Source organism: Phascolarctos cinereus, unplaced genomic scaffold, assembly GCF_003287225.1.
Source record: "Phascolarctos cinereus isolate Bilbo 61053 unplaced genomic scaffold, phaCin_HiC Scaffold_3;HRSCAF=262, whole genome shotgun sequence".
In the NCBI taxonomy this organism is placed as follows: domain Eukaryota; kingdom Metazoa; phylum Chordata; class Mammalia; order Diprotodontia; family Phascolarctidae; genus Phascolarctos; species Phascolarctos cinereus.
Window position 1 is genome coordinate 215,835,843 of NW_027555736.1, and position 18,114 is coordinate 215,853,956.

Sequence of the window (18,114 nt, forward strand, 5' to 3'; positions counted from 1 at the left end):
CATTGATATGACCTTCAAGAACTCAGGGTCATCTAGACACCATAAAGAGTTGAACTTTACTGGAGGCAGAATGGCTTTGATCCCATTTAATAAATTCATTGAAAACATGATGTAAAAATGAAGAACTAATCTTTTAAATAAAATACAAGGGACATAAAATAATAAAAAAAAAAATAAGAATTAGAGGGCACAACAGAAAGAGAAATGAACTTAAGTGTTCAGAAGATTTGGGCTTAGTTCTTATGTTAGCTGTTTTAATCACAGGAAAGTCACATAATCTGGTGTGCATCAGTTTTCTCATGTGGGAAATAGGAAAAACAATACCTGCAAAACTTAGTTCATGACATTTTTTGGAGGACCAAAATTACATATTATATTATATTATATTATATTATATTATATTATATTATATTATATTATATTATATTATATTATTATATTATATTATATTACATTACATTACATTACATTACATTACATTACATTATATTATATTATATTATATTGTATTATATTATATTGTATTATATTAATGTATTATATCATGTTATATTATATTATAGCATATCATATATCACATCACATCACATCACATTACATCACATCACATCATATCATATCATATTATATTATATTGTAGCATGTTACATTATGTTATGTTATATTATATATTACATACACTGTATGTAATGTGTGTATATGTATACACACATGTATGTGTATGTATATGTGCATATATGCATACACATATATGTGTATATATGTGTGTATATATATACATATATACACATATATATGTATATATATGTATATATGTGTATATATGTATACATATATATATACATATATATATATATATGTATATACATATATATATGTGTGTGTATATATATATATATATTTGCAAACTTTTAAGTGCCATATAAGCGTCATCTATTATTACTAAGGTTTTAAGGTTGGCAAGACACATTGGTGCATATGATGCATCATTTAATCCTCAAAACAACCCCAGAAGTTAGGAACTGAAGATGTTCTTATCTCTAGATTTGAGGAAACTAAACAATAGGCAGGTAGATGATGACACATCTAATGAAGTGTGAAGTATAAAATTTAGTCTCCCTTAAATTCAAGAATTCAAGTCTACCACTCTTTTCACTAACCCATGCTATGAGGAGAATATATTTGTATCTGTCTGTATCTGTATCTGTATCTCTCTCTCTCTCTCTCTCTCTCTCTCTCTTTCTGTGTGTCTTTCTCTATATATCTGTATCTATATATATCTCTATATGTGTGTGTGTCTATATATTTATATGTGGATATATAAATATATCTAGATAAAGATATATTTTATATTTATTTTAATATATGTTTTATATATTCATATACATTTATATGCGTGCACATATACACATATACACATAAATACATATTGTGTTTATATGTATATACACATATGCATACATATACCTATACATATATATGTGTACATATGTGTGTTATGTATATACACACCTATACACATGTGTGTGTTCTATTATTATCATCATATTATACCAAAGATTCAGTTATAACAGAGAACAGATAATTTCTCTTATGTATGAATTAATCTGGCAACTTGCATTTAAGTACCTGCTATGAGACAGGCATTGTGTTAGTCATCTAGGATTAAAAAAAAAAAGCTAAACAATCCCCTACCCTTAAGGAAGCTTACATTATTATATTGAGGGAGACAACATGTAAGACAAAAATATTCATAAGTAGATAGCTAGAAAGAAGGATTGATAGACGATAGGTGGAGAGAAAGAAGGATGGATAGACGATGGATAGAATATTTATTTAGCACGTGTTATTTGTTAGGCACTGTACTTAACTTTGGGTTTACAAATATGGACAAAGGGAGTGGGCAGAGCCAAGATGGCGGAGTGAAAGCAGTGACTCGCTTGAGTTCTTCCCCAAACCCCTGCAAATACCTATAAAAAATGTCTCTAAACAAATTCTGAAGCAGCAGAACTCACAAAAAAACCAGAGGGAAACAAATTTTCAGCCCAAGACAACCTGGATGGTTGATCAGCAAGGTATATTATGCCAGGCTGGAAGAGGAACACAGTACAGTGTAGGCACGCAGGCCACAGCGAACCTGGAGCAGGCCTCAGAGGACTGAGTCACAGGCAGCTGTGGCAGTTTCCAGACCTCTCAACCCACAAACACTAAAGACAACTTAGAAGGTCAGTGGGAAAAGTCTGTTTCTGTGGTGAGAGAGAAGCTAGGTCTCAGCCCTAGTTCCCAAGCTTGGACCTGGGGCAGCGGCTGCCTCCTGATGTTCTGGCCCACAGATTGAGGGGGATTTGAGAGGCTGATCAGAGGGGATTGCAGGGATCTCTTTGCCAGTACTGAGACAGGAATCTCTTGCTTGGCCTGTGCTTAGATCTGGGTCACAATTCTGACGTGTGGTCCTGTGGCGAGGAAGAGTATTGGCATGGTGCAGCTTGCAGTAGTATTGCAGAGAAAATCTTCCTCACAGTTCCAAGACAGAAAAAGGGTGCTTGTGGTGACTCATAGACCAGGGCACAGGCCAGGAAAGGAGTGAACACCTCAACTTTTATCATGCCACCTTGGAAGAACTGAAAATTTACAGGTCCCTGGAAGTATCTCTGAAAACAGCTGTACATACTCCCAAAGTTTGAGACAGTACATTCTCCACATTGAAAGCAGACCTCTACCTTAATAAAGAGTTTATAGGGGGCAGCTAGGTGGCGCAGTGGATAGAGCACCGGCCCTGAAGTCAGGAAGACCTGAGTTCAAATCCGGCCTCAGACCAAACACTTGACACTTACTAGCTGTGTGACCCTGGGCAAGTCACTTAACCCCAATTGCCTAAAAAAAATATAAATAAATAAATAAATAAATGGAATAGAGAGTTTATAACTCAAGTAACTGGATGGGATCATGAGCAAACCTCGAAAGAAGTGTCAGACCAAATATAAGCAAAGAAAATGTGCCTGGCCCTCCAGGAACTGACATTTTAATGAGTGTGTGTGTGTGTGTGTGTGTGTGTCTGTGTCTGTGTGTGTCTGTGTGTGTCTGTGTCTGTGTATGCACATGTGCTTATATACCAACATGATGTTGATTCAATGATTTCATTGCTTTCTCCTTTATAAGGAGAAGTCAAAGCATGCAGGGGAGTTGAGGGAGGGATGGAAAGTTTGGAGAAAATTCATTTAGCACATGGTGAGAAAATGGCTTAATTCTCTGAAAGAATCAGAAACTCATCTATCATCACTAGAAGACTGAGGAACAGAGGTAAGGTTCTGATAGGTGGGGTTGATGAGGAAGATGACTAGAGTATATATAAAATAAATACAAGTAAATTTTACTGCTGTGTAGAGGTGGTATGGGACATAAGGCACTTGGAAGAATGAGAAAAGAAGTTTATACAGAAGGTGGTACTTATTGAGAGGTATAATGATACCCTCTCATATAACATGGAAACTAATCAAAATCAATTAATTCCCAAGTGTCTGATGAGTATTAATCACAGTTTGGTATCACATAGCATATACACACACATATATATGCACATACACATACACATATCCATATGTGTATGTAAATAAAATACATTCCTATACAGACATGTGTAATGTACATGTACACATATATACACAATACAAATATGTGTGTATATATGTTTGTATATGTGTGTGAATACAATATAATATTTTACATATATATATATATATATATATATATATATATATATATATATATATAATCAAGAATGAGAAGGTACCTATGTGTTATAGTTTCTTTAGTTCATGTTGACACTGACAAAAATGATTATAGTCCAGGCTTGAGGCCAGATTCCTTACTTGATTAGGCTCATCATTCATACTTAAACTCTCTACATTTGTACTGACATAACGGTTTAAGGTATATCCCTAGGGACTTACATTCATCAGTGACATTAAAACCACATGGGGAGGGGAAGGCAGCAAAGGACAGGATGTAGGGGCTTAGACTGGGAAAAAAGCAAATAGATCATAGTGGGAGAGCTGTGAGCAGAAAAGGTATAGGATTGTGGTATTAGGGACAGATGGGGAAGAAAAAAATTACTGACATTATTCATTTTAACATTTAGGAAGTCTAGAAGAAGAGAGGGATCCTGGATCATTTCTTTCCAAAAACTAGTCCCTTATGTCCCTTGTTATACAAATGGTGGGAGTGAATGAAAATTCATATATAAGTGTATGAGCATATTTGTATTTATGTGTATACATACATATATACATATATACATATGTATATGTGTATGTGTATGCATATAGACATATACACAAATATAAACATGTACATATGAGGCCTATATATAGCCATAACTGCTTATTGATAATTTGTATATTATATATGCATATATGTATATGTGTGTGTGTGTGTGTGTGTGTGTATATGTATGAACACACACATATTGATATAAATCATGATATTGATTCAATAATTTCATTGTTGTCTCCTTTATAAGAGTAGCGCGATTCTGGATCCACAAAGTTCTTCATCGATGCTTTCACATGTCTAAGTGAGTCATTAGTCTGATCTATTTAGAGACACATGTTCTTTACATAAAGTGAAACCAATTTAAATCAATGTCGCCTTACTTGTAAATAAGAAACCATTTACTTTAAAAAGTGTAAAATTTTGAATAATTTAAATCAAATGAATTTTTAGTAAAAGCTCACATTTACATGGCATTTTGAGTACCAGAACAGTCTTATGAAATAGGCAGTGCTAGGATTATTATCCCAATAGTAATAAGAGAGAAACATAGTAATTAACAGCTGGAAGAGACTTTAGGGATGATTTAACTCCAAAGTCTTTTTTTTAAATGACAAAAATTTTAAGCACAGACCAGTTAAGTGATTTGCCTAATCTAGGACCTTTGACCCACAAAGAAAATGTGATGCAGTAGAGTTCTGGAATTCGAATCAGGAAAACCTCAATTCATATTCACATGATTTGTAGTTATTAGCTATATGATCATGAGCATGTCACTTTCTGAGGACCAATTTCCTCATCTGTAAAATTAGGGAATTGAACCAGATGACTTTGTAAGGATGCTTTTAGCTCTCAAGTTAATCTGTGGTTCTAAGGTGTGATCAATGTTTTCTTTATTATATTGTATTGCCTCCCAGGGGAAGAATAAGCAAAAACTTCCTATGATGGGTTCCTAAGACTAACACAGTTGAGGAATTCACATTGTTAGAAAATACTCTGTTCTTGAAATTCACCTTAAAATTAGGGAAACTCAACAATGTAGTAAATAGAAGACTTTATCAGGAATTTACAAAAATTATAGTTCAATATATATTGAACTACATGAGGATTATGTATAAACCAGAGGGTAGACAACTTATTATATATTAGTAATTTTTAAAATTTCCATAAAATAATAAAGACATTGAAATAATTTGAATACATAATAATACAGTATACAGTGATATAATGGACTGGGTGGTGAACTTGGACTCCGGAAGATTTGAGTTCAAATTCTACTTCTGATATTTGTTCATTGTATTATCATAGGCAAAGTCACTTAACAATTTCCTCCTCAGTAACTCAGTAAAAGTAATATATACATACACATATATGTATATATATATATATATATATATATATATACATATATATATATATATACATATATACACACACACACACACATACATATATATTGCTTTGAAATGTTCAACTTTGCAAAGTTTCAACTATATTAATGCTAGTCTTTATTAATAACACATAAGGCTCAGTACTTTCAGTCTGCCAGGCTAAAGAGGAACGTAAGAACAAGGACATAGGTGTCTATAGCATGAATTAAGAAGGCAGATTGCCTCATTTGCTTTGAGTAGGTTAAAATCAGGTGAGTAGCAAAGGAAGTCACAAATGGCATACAAGGCATAGGAAAACCAAAGAACCTGACCAACATTCATAGAATAAAACTAGTCAATTGCTTATCTTTTCAGTATGGCATGAGGAAGAGAGTAAAGCAAGTGGGAGAGTTAGCTAGGCAGAGAGAAAGAGGTAAAGAACAATGCATTGCATTCACATTCTTTTATTTCCTGGAATATTTGCATATTTCTAATAAGTAGCAACAGATTATGTCTGATTATTTATTTTGAAAATGCTAAATTAATCACGTTTGTTTATTTTACAGAAGGTCGCTGCATTGCATTATCAAGGAGATTAAACTTCTCAAGGACAGGGACAATGTATCTCTGCATTGCTGCTATGTGTCTGATACAGTGTTAGGTGAGCAAATGACGTTATAGACTAACTGATATACTAAAGCTATTGAGAACTTGGTAAGAACTCAGATACCATCTGGTTGTAAAATAATTAGTTCTGTAACAAATAAAAAATATACTCTCTAGTAGTACATTCCGCTATTCAGTACCGTCAGAATGCAGTGTTCTGGTTTATACATTGTTTTGGCTAGGGGACGATCACTCAATGTCATTGAATTACGAACTTTAAAGAACTGGTACACAAAATTGTTTAAACTTTAAAACTTTTATCGGCATAATGGTATATTTTTTCTTTTTCTTTTCTTCCCCCCCCCAGGAGTCACTTAAAAATCTTGAAGTTCTACAGAGTCACTTATGTCATTCTACTCTTCATGTGCTAACATACAGAAAATTTAGGTTTCTTTCACTCACTGAAAGGCTGCTTTCACTCACTATAGCAAGGTACCAACAACCATTTCACCGCTGTTAGTCCTGTGTGAATAGACAAAAATCACTTAGTGGTCTTTACTCCTGGTTCTCTAATTACAGAATGTTGATTCGTGTATCATATCCTATATTCCTGGATACCATTTAATCATTTTAAGTAGTAACTACATGAGGATACAGGATCAAACATTGTAATTTAATTTATGTTGTTTCCATCAAACAGCTGGTTTGTCTTTTGTTCCCAATAAAATGATGATTTGCATGACCAAACTGAACCCAATGGTGTACCATCTAGAATCATATAAATAGTAACTTAGTAAACTAAGGCCTTTTGTAGGAGCAAGTCCAGTGTTTTGTTTTGTTTTGTTTCTTTAAGATCTAACTCTAATTTTACCTGCTCTTGACATAGAACACTGTCCCTCACATCAGTCCCTGTCATCTAACCTCACATTTTATTGAGTCTCTTATTCTACTGGCAATTCCCTCTCGGAAGAAATTCTCCTTTTCACCTCATTATTTTAACAACAACAAAACAATGATAATACTGGAAATTCAGTCAGGGAGGGAGAGAGAGAGAGAGAGAGAGAGAGAGAGAGAGAGAGAGAGAGAGAGAGAGAGAGAGCACGTATGTGTCTGCACCTGTGTGTGTATCACCCTCTAGGTTATACTTTGCCTGAAGGAGGAAAGTCCACATGAAGAGGTGAAGTGGTTTGCAGACTTGGTTAAGTAACATAAAGTGTGAGTGTGCCTGTTGCTATGGTTACCACTTCTCTATAGAATTCTCTACAGAATACCATAATAAATGGTCACTTGAAACCAGGTAAATGCAGGCCTATCTCCTGTGATAAGATATAAGGGGGAAAAACTGTCATTTTTGGTTTGTTTGTTTCTCAGAGACAGGGAAGATTTTTTTTATTCTGTTTCATTTCAAATTAATTTATTTTCCAAAACTCTGTTAATGTCATGGAGAATGGTCAAAGAAAAATATCATTTCCACTAATATAGGCCAATATTGCTCCTGGATGATATTTAAGTCATTTTCTTTTACTTGTAATGATATATTTCTGATAGACAAGTGATCCAGAAAGGCCTTATTTACAATTTCCCTCAAAGAACTGTATGTAATGATATTGCTTTAAAAATTACAATAATTAATAATTATCAGTTCACATAGGAAGTAGCACTAGATAAAAGGCAAGGAATTAAATGTCAAATAAAAGCCATGATTAATCAGTTCCATAAATTTTAAAAATCTTTTTGTAGTTATTACTTTTTTGCTTACCCCTTATTTGCATTCACTTCTGCAGTAAACCAAATGCAGCATAGTCTAGAAGCAATGAAATTGTACCAGAAGAAACCTTCTGATAGTGTGTCTGCTCAGAAGCAAAAAAAAAAAAAGACAAAATAATAAAAGGCCTTTCTCTTCCAAAGTATTGATTGATTGATTGACTTTTTTCTTTACTTAATCTTTATTAACTCTGTCTACAGTGTGCTGAGGACTAGGACTAGGTAGAGACTTCTGCTCCATTCTAGACTGAGCGGACATTGAATATGTTCCTATCTCTAACAGCAAAGGAATATCTTCTAATATTTTCAATGCAAGACAATGACTACAACAACAACAATAGCACATACCCATGAGTCTTCATAACAGCAGTGACAACACTTTAGAAAATTGGTAAACTTTTATTTGTAGATGGCAAATCAAATTTTTAATTAATTGTGTGTGTTTTAACAAATTGAGTTTCTAACTCATAGGCTCAGATGCATTCACAGCTGCCTTTTAATATGTGAGCAATACTACTCGTTGACGGAATAAAAAATCTACGTACAAAGACATACGTAAGGTTTTAAAATTTCAACATATTGTTATATTATAATGTTCATTCATCATTAATTCAACTTCACTAAGCATTTATTAAATACCCATTATTTGTCAGACCCTGTTTTAGGTGCTGATGATTCAAAAATAAAAATAAAACCATCTGTCTTCTCATGGAGTCCACATTTTATTGGAGAAGAAAATCATGCACACAGAAAATTACCGACAAAATATGTGCAAGACAATTTCTGTCTGGAAGGCACAGGTTAAATATGAAAAGCAGTTTTCTAACAATAGAACAAAGGGTCCAGATGGCTTCAAGGGAGCAGACTAAGAGCAATGACTGGGGAAAGGAATTTCAACCTTGGCATGACAATAATCATAGGACTTTGAGCATATCCATTGGGCACTAGGCTGTTAAGCTCTTCATAGAGGTGATGGTAACATTGACTTGGTAATCATTTCTGGAACAAGAAGTGGAAAGGGATGTAGGAGAGATGAGGGTAGGAGTTATAGTCATCGTGACCAGGCAGCCATCTGAGTGCCTGACTAAGGCAGGAGATGATGGAATACTAGGATCTTGATTATTTATAGAGGGAAGAGACACATTTGTGTTACCCTCCAGTTCTCAGTTTGGTCAGCTGAAAGAAAGTTTTGGAGGAGTTTGACATAGATTATATTATTTTATTATAAAATAATTTTCTCAAGTAGGTGCTGTCATGATCCTTCATTTTACATATAAAGAAACTGACTACACACATGTGCATACACACACGCGTGCACACACACACAATTTTGATCCAGGAACCATGACCTAGTCAGTGTTAACATTGCTTCCAGATTGCTTTCAATCAATTCCCCTATGACTCCAGTCACCATCCCCATGGCTTTCCAGACCATAGCTCTCTTCCCTGGCTACCACTGCTGTAAATGCAGCATCTCCCTCTATAAAAAGTAGTAAACTCCTTTAATTCAGAGAATATCTCACTTTTGTATTTGCTTCCACAGTAGTTAGAAAAGCACTTGGGATGTAGTAAATATTTAATTATGTTCTTCCTTCCTTCCTTCCTTCCTTCCTTCCTTCCTTCCTTCTTCCTTCCTTCCTTCCTTCCTTCCTTCCTTCTTCTTTTCTTCCTTCCTTCCTTTCCTTCTTTCTTTGTTTCTTTCTTGCTTGCTTTCTTTCTTCCTCTTGTCCAATGCTTTCAAGTGATTTTCCCAGGATCATACAATTAGCAACTTTCTAAGGTGACATCAGAACCTTGGTTTTTCAGACTCCAAATTCAGCACTCTATCCACAATGACTCTCTGTTTTTGATGGATAATTTCATTTATGTTGGAGATATTAAGCTATATTCTGTGCAATTAAGTATCTTATGCACATCTAGATCATTCAGCTAAATAATATAAAATGCATTTTAGCACCACTTAAGGGAATCAGTGTTTAATCTATCAGCTTTAAAATAAGGAATTTGGAATAGTACCTTGCAAGGAATAGACACTCCATAATTATTTGTTGAATGAATGAATGGCTGATTGAATGAAAATACTTCCCATGCAAGGTAAATAAAAATTTAGATGTAACAGAAGTACACTAGATGTCTGCTAGAATTCTTCTAAAAATATTTTACAAATAAATTTCCCCCAATATGGCACATACTGAAATTGGACTTAAGTCTGCTTAATCTACTACTTAAGTTCCTGTTTAATGTACATAATGCTTTGCAAATGACCAAATGACAAATATAACGGTTGGATGATTTCATCAAGCTACAAAAGCCTTGAGTACGGCCCAGCAAAAGACTCTTTTGGCATTATAAGGACCAGCACAGATATTAAATGAGGCTCAACTCAGAAGGTTAGTTGATGAATATCTCTGCCCACAAAAACACATCAAATGAGTAATAGCCCCAAATGGACCACAGTCTTGATCGCTATGCTTATGCTACATTTTGTTTTGTTGTGTTTTGTTTTTGCTCTTGGTTTACATTTCTGTAGTCACTTTGATTTTGCTCATGTCAATCTTAATCAGTTTATAAGTCTTCCCATGTCTCTCTGAATTCTTCCTATTTATTGTTTCTTAGAGCCTCAATAAGAATCCAAGAGTTTTTCTTTAATCAATGCACTCTTGATTGTTCCAGCACTTGGCTTCTACAAAAATAAATATATTCTGAATATTTTGTTGTATATGAGTTCTTTGATATCCTTGGGATACAGGTGGCATGATTGGGTAAAAGGCATGGGTATTTCAGTTGTTATTTCGAAACATTTTTAAATTATTTTGCAGAATTATTGAAATAATTCAAATGTGAGCCATTTTAACATCTATTTTTTTTCACAGCTTATCCTAAATGGCCTATTTTTTTCTGTGATTACCGTCAGACATTTTCTGAGCAGAAGATAAAATTTCATAGATTTTCATTTATATTTCTCTTATTATCCGTTATTTAGAACATTTTTCTTACAATACTTAATAATTTTCAATTCTTCTTTCAAAATTGTTAGTTAATATCCTTTGACCACTTATCCATTGGGGATGTTATTGGCACTCATTATGCAATCTTTGTTCAGTTACATACTAATGGAGAAACTGGACCACATCGATATTGCCATTCTCACTATACATGAAATCAAATGACATAAACAAGGTAATAGCTAGATGGAAAGAATGCTTACTGATTTTGGGGGTAAGATGAATAGAGTTGTTGTTTTCGTTATGCACCCAAAGGCAACTAGATATTTAATTTCATGGAACACTTGGCCATTTCTCCTTTCACTGCTCTAAGTAAGCATAAGCAAGCAGACTACTATGAGTATGCTAGAAGCTCCAACATCCATTACAGAGGATGAAGCAATCATGAAAAGAGAAGAGTGTTTATAATCAAAGGATCTGGATTTTAATTACAGCTCTGGCATGATCTGTCATTATCATTCTCAGTTTCATCATTTGTCCCCATATATAGCCTGATTTCAGCACTAAAGAAAGAAAAACATTTATGCAAAATGAATTAATATGGATGCTGTCTGGCAGTGTATACAATGTTCTACCCCATTAGTCCTCCCACTCCTCTCTATTAAGCTAAAGGTAACCTTCATTTTCTGTCTGTTACAATTATATAGGGTTTTCCTTTTAGTATTTTTTAAATTATTGTCACCCCTATACATATTATTCTCAGGATCCTGCTTATCACTACATCAGTTCATGAAAGTCTTTCCATGTTTCTCTGAAATTTACATATTCATCATGTCTTCTGTTACATTCATACACTATAGTTTATTTAGCTTCAATCCAGTGGATGGGAATTCACTTTGTTTTAAGATCTTTGCTACCATTACATGTGTAGTTATGAATATTTTTACATAAGGGAATTTTCTTTCTGTCTTTGACCACTTTGTGGTATATATCAATATACCCATCACTGTTGATCACTGCCACTAGGGATAAGAACAATTTAGTGACTTTATTATTTTTTAAAGATAATTCCAGATTGTTTTCAAAATACTGGACCAATTCAAACTAACAGTGTATTAATGTTCCAGTTTCTACCACAGCATCTCTCTCTCTCTCTCTCTCTCTCTCTCTCTCTCTCTCTCTCTGTCTCTCTCTATCTCTCTTTCTCTTTCATCTTGGCCAGTTTGCTTGATATAAAGATACCACCTCAGCATTGTTTCATCTTCCATTTTCTTTCTTTATTAGCTGCTTCCTAAAAGACAGGAAACAGTTGGTAAATGATACAGCAGTTACGTCAGAATCAGCTGATCAAGTAATTTTTTCTGCTAAATGGGGAGAGTGACTATTTAACACACTATGACTTTAAAAGAAGAATGCCTCAGGTTGATTTATTGAGTGAAATTAACTGTCAGCCTCTAACAATCTTTACTTACCCCCTCCATAGTATTTTGCTGATTTTACTGACCTTGTTACATATGGGACACTCACTCCCAATGACTATCCTCCCCACTGCCTTGTCCCCTCTCCACTAACCTAGCTTTGAATCTTATCCATTAAGCTTTAATGCGATTTTCCTGTCTTGATGAGTGAATTGCCTTTATGAACTTTTGGATCTCAGAAACTTTTACAAATCTTGGTCCCTAAACACTCTTGAATTTCTTTTTGGATGATACTATGCTATCCTTTTAGTTTCCTACTAAAGGTATAAAAAGACACAGATTGCATGTTTTCTACATGTTCTCATTATGAAGAGGACTTCAAAATTAGTTCATTGTCTACGTATTTGGGAGGAGGGGTTTCTTCAACATTAATATGTGGGGTGTTTACTTGGTGGGAAAGAGACAATCAGAACTAATTACCTATCATGGAGATTAATTGCTTCTTTTACTCTTTAAGTGTGATGAATCTTTGCAGTTAATTTCAAGGTATAGGGAAGTTCCCTGACAAGACATAGTGAAAATAGCTTCTATTTTTTCACCTGCCTATTTAAGACCTTGCCTAGAAATGATGGCATGATAGTCCCTCCCATTTTTATAGTATTTCTCAAGTGTGACAATGGTGCAGCATGATTGGGTATCCCAGGAGAGTATTATAACAGTGTTAGAAACCATCATCATCTTATGTCCTACTTTCTACATACATATCCACAGAAGGATAGGCTGCCACTTAACTGATTAACTAATTACTTAAGCAGAAAGGGAATGTAAAATGTAAATTTTCCACTAGGTAGCACTGCACTCAAGATGTCAAACAAGAAGACATTTCTGCAGAATGCATCCAGTCTGCCTTTGAATATGCCAAATGGCAATAGTACACCTATTCCTCTCCATTTTTTGTCTCAGGGAGATAGGCTACAATCCTGCCTTGCTCCCTTCTCCCACTGATCCAGCTTGCCCTGTTCCTAATGGAAAAGCTCAAGAGATAGCAGTTATTTTGAGCGTACGGTCTGGACCAGTGATTTCATTAATATTGTAAACATTTTTCAATTTTCCTTTTAATATTTATTAGCTTATTTATTTATTTCCACATTCACTTTTTAAAAAATGGCACTTCCAAATACTTCACCCCTCTCCAACCCATTGAGAAGGCAAGTATTATATTAATTTTAGATGTGAATACAGGAAAATCTTGAGGGAGCAAACTCCTAACAAAGCAGGGCTAGAATTTCTTTTCAATTTATAGTCTTCAAGAGATATCTAGAGCTGTGGTTTCAAACTAAAATAGAAATGGGGCCCACTAATCTGTACATAAGAATCCCTATTAGTGGTATATTAACTTAGTTTTAAAGTATAATGTTATTTATGTTTTATTTTTATTTATTTTGTAAAATATTTTCCCAATCACATTTTAATATGGTTTGGGCCACATTCAAAATATTTTCCAAATACATCGCAATCTTATTCCAGTGCATTTGAGAGTGTGGTGGATACATGAGGCCTATGGGCAACATGAGCTGGCCTAGAGCCCTGAGTGGTTAATTGAATTTCCTGGTCACTCAGACATTATGTGTGATGAGTGGAATCTAAAGCTTGATCTTTCTGGCATAAAGATTAGTTCTCTCTCCACTATGTCATGCAGCCTCATTTGGAAATGAATATATTGCATGTGTACATACACATGCATATATCACACATACATGTACATATATACATGTACCTACATGCACGCACACACATGCATGCATGTGTATATATAAGTATCTACATCTATATCTAAATATTATAATCTATAGCTCTAGAGGCTCCACCTCCAAAACTTGTTGTAAATATTATGTTCCATGTTCACTAACTTATTCATATCTATCTGGTAATTGACTTTACAGTAGCTACATAATATATTCAAATATAGTAAAGCAAAATTTCATATAAATTCTTACTCTCATATAAAGTTTTTCTTAATCATCACCTCTTTTCACTCCTCTCTCCCAATATCCCCCTAAACCTTTGGGTTTAAGGACAGCTTAAAACACAGCATTTGGTGCTTAGAATCCACCAGGAAGACATCCAACCTGTTCATTCCCCTGAGACAATACACTAATGAGGTTGGTAGCGTTGACTTTAGAGTTTAAACTGGCTACATACTTATCAGGCCCAAATGTTTTTACTGTCTGTCCAGACGAACTGGGACCTGAGACCATATGGCCAGTAACTCAGGCCTATGAGAAGACATAGAAAGGGGAGACTTAGGAAACAAGACCAGCATTGATCAAACTAGACAAAAACACAACTGTATAAAATTACAAAAAAACAAATAACTTTCTTCCCCCCAACCCTCATCTCTAGAACAGCTTCGCTAATGGACATCATCCAGTCAGAGTAGACACTCTATGTTTATTTTCCTGACAGATTCCCTCATAATTTGTTTCAGAATATATTTGCTTAGGAAAATATCTTTACAAAGATCAAGGACCACCAGGGGATTATACATGTATACATATGAAATATCTTTCCACAGCTCTCAAATTCAGAACTGAACCATTAGTCCTCTCTCTTCTTCCATAATAAACCGTTTCCTAAGTATCTCTGGCCACAGAAATGTAATTTTGCTGAACTGAGAAATCATCCCATTCATTCTATGAAAGGTTTGTGGTCTGATAATTCTTAATGTTCTTTCTATTCTTAAATGCAAAAAGTGATATTGAAGAACAGACACCCTAGGACATTAAAAAAACACTGGTCAGATCCACTTTCTAAATACAGACACACGTATATAAACATATGCACATATAATGTACATATTTATATGCATATATTTAATTATTTATATAACTATATATATTTAACTTCATACACATATATATGTGTACACACATAGACGGTTTTTGTATTATCACCATAGATATTTCTAAGCAAATACCTAAGCAACATTCTCCAAAGTATATTCCCCCAAAAGGGTTCAACATAATTCCTTAATGGAGTGAATGAGACTCAAACAATTTTACTCTCTACTTTCATAGTTTGCTCATTGTTAACAGAAAAGAAGGATAAAGACTTTGACTTAAACTGTTCATTAGCTTCAATATCGGATATTTTTAATTACTATTTGGTTGCCTTTTCATGTCTTTATTTTTATCGTTGTAATCATGTTGTATATTATTTGTTTGTCTCTATTTTATTGATTCTTTTCACTCCATGATATGCTATAAATGTCTTCTTGTGTTCTCTGAATTTTTAAATATTTTTTTTAAGTCTTACCCATTATGTCTATATACCACATTGGCTTCAGATACTCCCCAATTGTTGGGCACATTTTGTTTTCCCCCTTTTTAAAGTTACAAATAATGATGTTAAATTTCAGGGAAAAGGGTCCTGGATTTACATAGAGAAGCCCCAAGCTTGAATATGCCAGCTCTGCCAACTGCATATATAATCTTTGACATGTAATTTACATTCTCTGGGCTTCAGTATATTTATAAGAAAAGTGAGAAGGTTATATTAGTTGACTTTAAGACCATAGATATTCCCTATAGCTCAAAATCAATAATCCCATTTTTAGAAAATTGCCTTTTCTTGCTGTGATAAAACTTTATTGGATACAAAACCAGTAAATCATCTCTGGGTAAAATAATATGCACAGTTTAGTAAGAATTATTCCATAATCCCTAATTATTTTCTGGGGAAAAAATGGACTTATTTACAGATCTGCCAGCATTGAATTACCCTCTTTATCTCTTTAATCTGTACAATATTTAATTTTCCAGTCTTTTACTACTACAGGTAATTTTATGGATTGAGATGTTATCTGAGATTAAATTCATATCTATCTGGTAATTAGTGATTTTGAACAATTTTCCTATGGTTGTAGATAACTTTCACTTTTTGGAGGGGGGTGTGTTTCACCCTATCTTTGTTATAGAGAGTGGCTCTTACACTTATGTCAATTTCATAGAGATTTTGGATGTTAGTCTTTTATCATAGCCAAAAGAAAAAAAAAGTAAACTAAATTCCCCTTCCCCAAATTCTTTGAATTCTATTTGTGCTGATTCTTCTTTTCATTTTTTTTTTTGGTCAAAAGTTTGTTTTTTTGTTTTGTTTTGTTTTGTTTTGTGTTTCTTGCTTTGTTTTTGTTGGAGAAAAGAGTAATGATATTATTTCAGTGGCGTGAGGACCTCTTAGTGAAATAGTGCCACCTACAAATGGAGACCAAAAACTGCCAAACCTACAATCTGTACTTAGTTGCTTGGAGGAACTAAAAAGTTAAATATGTCCGGGCAACTCTCTAGTGATCTGCATTTCAAAAAGAGATTGTCTTCATAGGAAGCTCCCTACAAGAAAGAAATCACAGGGCCAAAAACCATAGTAATATTCATCACCATCATTACTTTCAGTATTGCTGGGTAAAATGGAATGCAGTTTTATAGTCCTTTGGGCATAGCTCCAAATTGCTGTCCAGAATGGTTAGATAGTTCACAACTTCACCAATAATGCATTAGCGTCCCAATTTGTGATATTCCTTCCAACATTTGTCATTTTACTTTTCTAACCTATTAGTCAGTCTGACAGGTATGAGATGGGACTTCAGAGGTGTTTAATTTTCATTTCTCTAATCTATAGCGATTTAGAGAATTTTTTTCTTATGACTACCAAAAGCTTTGATTTCTTCATCTGAAAACTACCTGTTCATATATTTGACTATTTATCCATTGGGAAATGACTCACATTCTCATAAATTTGACTTAGTTCTCAAGATAGCTGAGAAATGAAGTCTTCATCAGAGAAATTTGCTGTATTCCCCTCTACCCCATTCTCTCCCCTCCCTGCTCCCCAATCTCCTGCTTTTCTTGGAATCTTGGCTGCATTGTTTTTTGTGTGTGTATATGTGTGGTTTTGTTTTTGTTTTTGTTTTTCCCTGCTTTTTCTCAATTTTTTTTTTGATGTGAGCATTTACTTTCAGTGAGCTTTTGTACCTCTTTTTTTTTTTTCCATTTGGTCAATTTTGCTTTTTAGGGAGTTCACTTCAAAGGATTTTTGTCTCTCTTTTACCATTTGGCAAATTCTGGTTTTTAAAGAGTTATTTTCCTCAGTATATTTTTGTGCCTCTTTTATCAAGCTATTGACTCTCTTTTCATGATTTTCATGCCTAACTTCATTTCTTTTCCTTTTTTCCCCTCTATCTCTCTTATTTGATTTTTAAGATCCTTTTTGAGCTCTTCCAGAAATTCTTGTTGGGCTTGTATCTGATTAATATTTTTATTTTAAGCTCTCCTTGTACCTATTTTGACATTGTTTTCTTTTGCTGAGTTTGTGTCCTGATCTCTTCCCTGTTATCATAGTAACTTTTTGGATTGAGGTCTTTGTTGTTGCCATTGCTGTTGTTAACTCATTTTTTTCTAGCCTGTTTCTTAACTGTTAACTTTATATTAAATTTTGGCTCTGTTCCTAGGGTGGCAGGGGCACTGTCTCAAGCTCCATGTTTTTCTCGTTCCTGCTTTCTCAGCTATTTCTGGGATTATGTAAGTTTTTGATGCTTCCAAGGTGACATGATCTAAGGAAAGGTGTTGTCTCTGCTTTCCTGGACTGTGCTCTGGACTTTACCCAGTAAAGGACCTTGTTCTCTTGCAGCTGCTAGCATGCTTCTCTTTGCCCTAGAACAGTGACTTGGGCCACTGTTCTTCTGTGACT